This window comes from Cydia splendana, chromosome 6 (genome assembly GCF_910591565.1).
Source record: "Cydia splendana chromosome 6, ilCydSple1.2, whole genome shotgun sequence".
NCBI lineage: Eukaryota > Metazoa > Arthropoda > Insecta > Lepidoptera > Tortricidae > Cydia > Cydia splendana.
Window position 1 is genome coordinate 3,069,529 of NC_085965.1, and position 7,186 is coordinate 3,076,714.

Below are 7,186 nucleotides of genomic sequence, written 5' to 3' on the forward strand. Positions count from 1 at the left end.
CGTTTCCGAGAAAATATGATGGAAAACAATTTTGCACTACATCTGTATGGATATGATGGTCATTCTGTCTACCTACGTGACAGCGTGATAAAACTTTCCGTCACTTTCTATCACGTGGTGTTAAAAAGTGACAGTCATTTAATCATGTGGATAAAGCAATCCCTAATACGTTCATACCTGCTGTACCTATGTACTTGTCTTCATCGTTTGTCGTTGTAAAATGTAATGATTAACCTATCTAAAACTTGTGTCACAATCGTAAACGTATAAATTCACAATTCTTTTCAAGAATAACAAAAGTTCCTATAAAAAGTCCCAATCGTTTATACCGACATCCGAAGAACATTAACTGAGCATGAATCTATCTCATTGCATCTCCACATCTCTCGAAAAGTATCACGGCTTCCAAAACATTAAACTTCCGTACACGCCCACTATAACTAGACCTCTCTAAGCTCATAGACGAGTATTTTAATTGCCACTAGGAAGGGATCAACGTAATTTGGCGCTATTAAAGGCAGACACAATGTCTATGATGCAGGTACTTGGCATTGTCTCGGAATGGTGTCTCGTGCCTGCCTCGGCATAATAAAGTTGCTTGGCTGAATTTCTGGAAGACATCATGATTAAAGGGTACCTAATCAGTTAAGAGAGCGTTTTAAAAGGCTTGTGTTGGATGCAGAGTTAAGCACGGTGCAATCGAACTGTATACGTAGTAGTTTTGCAGTGTATAGTACAGGGTAAAATTTTAACAATCAGCCATAATACTCTGCGTAGTGACTTTATAGGTCATACTGAACAACTTTTATTATGGGCCAATCGCGAAAAATTGTTGGCTGTTTCGGTCATTCCAGTGGTTAAAGTTAAAGTTAAAATTTTAAGAATCACACGAACCCGGCAGCTAAAAGCCGCTCCCAATACAATCGAAGTTATTCTCTCATTTTAAAACGACATGCTTTAATTAAGTAGGTAGATGAAACTTGGCAAATGTAACACATATCTATGTCTGGTACTATATAGTTACCGTTTTAATAATAAATTCGATATTAAATTTTATATCTAAGACTTTTATATTAACTACAACTGCGCTTTTCTTTCAACGTCAATAAACTCGGTAAGATCGTGTCAAAGATATGTTACAAAGGGCCTTATTACAAAGGAATAAGATCTAAAATTAAAACTTGACAGTAAAGTTAATTCCGCTAAGACCTATGTAATTAGACGACGGAAATAACAAAGTAAAAGACAGATTTTCCGAGAATATTTGAGTCTGGCCTTTTTACGCCAACGCCTCGATGGTATTATAAGACTAAGGAAATTAATTACTAATTTCACACTTTATTACAATTACATTAGTATCATAAGAAGATCAAATATACATCTATAAATAATACTAAATTAAAACTAAAACCCTAAATATATCTAAAATAAAATAAGGAATATAAAAACTACTCAAAGAGGCCTCCCCGCGCTACTCCCGGCGCAAAGGTGCCCATCACACTCGCCGCGTTACCGCGTTGAATTGCGATGGACAGCCTTTGCACCAGGAAAAACCCGGAGCGCGGGTCAAGGCCCCTTTGTTGCATGCGGCGACCTACTTCCCTAAGGAAGGTTTTGGCCTCAGCACACCAACACCCGGACGTCTCTACGGCTACTGGGACGAACAGGTAATTGGTGAGCGCCGAGTATTTTTGGTGTTTATGTAGGGCCGCCACCTCAGCGGCTGCGCCCGCCGTCCGGATGGTACGACAAAGGTGTGAGGGGGCAAATGTGCTTACACACGTAGCGTCCCATAGTAAACACTTGCCTTTTTCCCATGGCACCAGTGTCAGGCCGTCAGGCCTTTTACCATCCGACCGGCTGAGGCCTGGCGGTTCTAGCGTGGAGGGGATGTTTGCCGACACTAATGCCCTGCGGATGATGTCGTTCAGGGCATGGTGTCGTGGGAACCTGCCGGCGCAGCGGCAACAGCTCAGTGCGTGATGACCGTTACTCTCCACCATAGAGCCGCAGATGCACAAATGAGGTTGACATACATCGCAGCCCAGACGGAGAGCAACGGCCACCCGCAGTGAGTCGTTGTCGAGCAGAGTGCCAAGATTGGGAGATGGGAGGGCGTGTAACCAAGCACCACTTTCAGGCCTCGAAGCTGCATTTAGTCTGGCCCTATCTACACCAACAGCGTTTGTCATCAGGAAATCGAAGATCCGCTTGACGCCCACGACGTCCCAACAACGTTGCAGGAACGGTTTTTCGGGTACGGACGCACCCGAGTTGAGAGCCATCCAAGCCGACTGAGCGTCAGAGGCATAGGGTATGGTAGTCCTGTCTCCATCCAAAGATAAAATTTTAGAGACGAGTTCTACAACCCCTGCCGCCGACGCCAAGAAGGCCGGAAGACTCACGTCACGAGCGCGGCGTAGTCCTAGGCCACCATTCCGAATAGGCAACGATGCCAAGTCCCATTGGTCCGAGTTAAGGGATACGTTAAGCAGACACTCAGCCGATTCCTTTAGTGTACGGTCGAAGGAGTCGATATGTTCGGGGTATAGCCAGGTTGGTACGGTGCGGAGAAAATATGTAAGTCTGGGAACGGCAAAGCAGGACCGTAACAGAGTAAGGGACACATGAGCTGATAGGTTTTTAAGTCTTTCTTTGGCGAAATGAAGAAGTTGTTCTCTAATTTGGAAGGCTTCGGGAACGGCTTCAGGAAAAATGGGGGAACCTAGGAGCTTGAATTTTTGGGTGGACAGCTCTTTTAGTCCGGGAAGTATGGCACTGAAAGAAGGAAAACTCTCCCGAGAGTCTGCGCTGCAAGGGTAAAACTCACATTTACTCGAGTTTACCTCAAGACCCAGTTCCTTTAGAAGTGGAAGAAGCGTCAGTAGGTCTTCACGTACTTCTTCCGGCTTGCCTCCGATTATGCCGTCATCTAGGTACCAGACGTTTAGTGGGGATCGAGGTGTTGAGATTGCTTTCTGGATACCTAGGCTGAAGATAAGGGGGCCAAGCGGATCTCCCTGCTGAGCACCCACCTGAGAGATTATGGGCGACTCACTGAAAAAGAGTTTGGAGTTAGATGAATACGCTTGGTACAGAAAAGGATATAGTGCTGGAACTTTCTCTTTAACTTCCAATAACATAGAATCGCGTTCTAATGAGTTAAAGGCGTTTTTAATGTCAAGCTTGACGATTACGCAGTCTGCATTACTCGGATTGAGCGTGAAAGTTCTGGTGGCGTGGATGGCTGCCTCGCAACCCAGTTTAGTGGCAAACCCTAGTTGGCGTGGTTGAAGGTAGGAGGCCATTTCATCACGCACAGCACGGCACCCGAGCTTGGCGGTCAAACGGCGAAATACGCTTCCAATAGCGATTGGCCTTATGCCTCCATCCTTTTTCGATAGTGCGCATAATGATGCCCCGTAGATGTATGGGCAGACTGCGGGGTTCAGCTGGCCGCTAAGAAGAAAGTTACAAAGTTTTGTTAAGCACTCTAGTAGACGTGACGCGTTGTCGCTGGTAGAACCAGAAGTGAGCTCCTTCAGATGTAAGGGGCGGATACCATCTAAGCCCGCAGCAGAACTGTTGTTGAATGAGCTAAGTGCCTGCGCGACTTCATCTGGTTTGGCAGAAAGGGCGGGGCAAGACCTGTCCGGTTCGGGTGGAAAAAGGAGCGGCCGTGAAGGGGCTGGATGTTTTAGTTCTAAACTAGCGAGAGTTTCAGGATTCGAAGGTGCCACGCTATCGTCCGACATGAGAATTCGAACAGCTCCCTTAAGATCGCCCTCGTAAACTTTGGATTCAATTGTTCTTAAAACCGAGGGCGGTCTCAGGGCCGCTGCGTCGGCTTCGACAAAGAGTGAGTCGATCGCCCCAGAAGATTCTATATTCCTCTTAACTATGGTGGTTAGGCTGCTCGTGCCGTTTTTTTCCGGTGCTTTTAAAGCGGTGTAGGCAAACGATAGCAGTGAAAACCAGTCTGCCGTACTATTACTGTATAAACATTTATCTATAGTATCAGATAGTTTACCAGCCGCCAAGTTGCGGGCTCCCTTAGGGATGTGCACCGAAAAAAATAATTTTCTACAATACTACCAGAACGTATAGTAATTAAAAATATAGTTATACCTACTAAAATCCGGTAGTAATAACAAAAAATGTTGTATCGTGTAAAACTTGTTTTTTAAACATCACTGTTTAATTCTAGTTAAATGCAATTTAGTACTGCTTACAATTTCGTTGTATATGTAAAGATGCAAGTGTTGTAAATATTAAACGTTTGTCTCGTTTAATATATGCATCGTAACACTAACTATTGATATGTAAAAATAAAGATACGAGTGTACACGTTACAAGTTATTATGTTGTGGTTACTATAATGCATTGTAGTCTGAACGAATCAAACAGTTGTGCTAACACCACGGTGTATGCGCGGGTGGCGGGGGGCGGAGAAAGGAATTGCGCAATTCACAGAACGGCAGCCATTACGCCAGCGTCTTACGTTCCGGCCGGTCGATGTTTTATTTACGTAGATCCTGTCCATAATTTTATTGTAAACTAGTACAAGTGTATAGTATAAGTGCGTGTTGTTTGCGTGTTGCTGACACAGTGAAATGTGCGGGCTCCGATTAAGGAAAAGTCCTCCCGCACCGATGTGGATAAGGAGGGATTCAAACTGGTGGAAAGGACACGCAAGGCGCGCAGGGCGCCTCGTAAAACTCTGTGTGGCACTGCGGAGCCGGTTAATTCTGGCCTACGAGTTGCGACACCGAGTAAGGCGCTCTATGTGTCTCGCCTGCATTACTCCGCCGGGGCCGACGAGGTGGTGAGGGTGATGCACCAGCTACAGTCGCGTCACTATGTGCACTTCAGTTCATTTGTAGTGCGCGTGCCGCGGCCTCTGCAGGACACCATCGCAAGCGCGGACTTCTGGCCTGGGATGAATGTGGTGTTTCGGCGGTTCCGGGGCAACCTGCCGAATCCTACGCCGAGTCAGACGACGCTACGGAGCCACGCTGTTACGTCGTCGCCCAAATCCAATGTTTAATTTGTATGTCATTTTTGTGTCTATTGTTTTCTTTGTGGAGACAAAATGTTTTTTTTCTTTTGTAGTGTCACAGTGCCTTGGTTTTACTGTAATGCTGTGTTACTTATTTGATCAATAAAATAAAAAAAAATAAGTGTGTAAAACTTGTCTGTATTTACTAGAAGAGCAGTGTACTGGTTATATATTGTTCACGTAACCAGAACCCACTGTGCTGAAGGGACTTCTAAACGGGCCATATGTTCACTGCAATATGTGGCCGGCAACTATTAGTGTCCCTCTCTAACATGTGAGTAAGAGGACACCAATAGTTGCCGGCCACATATTGCAGTGAACATATGGCTCGCTTAGAAGCCCCATTAGCACAGTGCGTTCTGGTAACGTGAACAATATAAAACCAGTACACCGCACAAATCGTTCAGTTACATATACTGAATACCTTGTTATAACAACAGGACAGGAACGTATATGTTACTGTATTATTTAGTAACCATTAACAGACCGGCTAGTTGGGTTTACTAAAAGTCTTATACCCACTACTATACACTTCATAGAATTAACAAATTTAATTTAACAAGAATGGTCTGGTTATGTTTACAAAGTGTCCTGTCGTCACATATACAACAAGACAATATAGTACAGCTAACCAGATTCTGGTTACCAGTACCAGGTTTTTTTTTCAGTGTGGCGCAAAACTCGCACAGATTGTTTGAGTGTTGCGAGGTCGTCCAGGTCTACACTATTAGTGTTATCAGGGGAGACTTGTCGCTGTATCGTGGGCGTGAGGCTAGGGGCGATCGTTTGTGTTTTGTGTTTGAGTCCTATGTGAACTTTCAGCCCATGAGGACAGAAGGTGCGCGAGGAGTTAGGGCAGTGGGGGCACTGCGAATGGGAAGTAGTCGTAGCCTGCATTGGTAAAAACTAAATAGCAATAAGTTAAAAGGTAAACTTAAGTAAGTAAAAAGTCTTAAACTAAATAGGAAAAAATATCTACTATGAACTAGTGAATTATTAGCAAACAGAAACGTTAGATAAAGATATTCGAGACATTTTCGGCAAAAATAAATACAAACGAGGGCTACCTATAGAAAAAGGCAACACTAATAGGTAACTAAATATAAAGAACTTAAGTGGTTAAAACAGATTTTACAGTCTTAAATCCGCGGATTGTTTCACAGGAGCGAAAAAAGTACCTCCGGACGCAGCCGTTTATTTGTAGCAATGACGTATCTGCCTGTACTTACAGAGCACTATGTCCCCTAAGTAGGTATACGCACTAGGTAGATTCGGAGCCACGGGGGCGTGTAATAACAAAGAACACAAATAAAATCACTGATAAACGAAAATTTGTGCATTCGTAGTTGTTGATATTTTTAACTGACATTCTTGATATGTCAAACAGGCCATGTAGCGGCGATCTGTTTAGGCTAGGCCTGCTGCCTGCGGCCTTCGTGGAGAAATACCATCCGCTGAGCGATGACTATAAATTGGCTTATTTGATGAATCGAGGAATTTGTAGATATAAGTTAAATTAAATATTTTTGGGGAAAAAACTGATTTTAGTGACGTGTTTACCGGTTGCCATTAAGATTAATTAAATAAACTCTAAGAAGAGGCGGTTTGAAATTATCACAGTACCTAACGTAAGATAAAAATATTAAATTGTAAATATTTTAATGTCTCACTAACTCTCCGAGAAAAAAGCCACTTCCGTACATAGGTAGATATGGTACCAGGCGCACGATCGTGAGCCATTAAATATAGGTTCCGGAACCTATATTTAGTTAGTCGTATGGGTGACGCCAACCTGTCAAGTTGTCAAAATCGTTGGATCAAATTTTAATTTTGTCAACTATGAACGTCACACGTCTACATAAATAAAAGGTCATTGCTTCCGTACAAGTTCCGAAGTTAAACTCTCATTTTTAAAACGACATTCTGAAATAAAAATGACATAATACTTTTGACTGAATATCTATATCGTTATCGTTGCTAACATGGAGTATAGAGTATAAGGTATAAGGAATGAAATCTCTTATGGTAGAACAGTTCTGTTGTAAAAGTGTCCAGCAGTCTGTAAATAATAGTTCCAAATCTCTCCAGAGTAGCGCTAGAGTAGCCAAGAACGTCAATAAAGTCTAC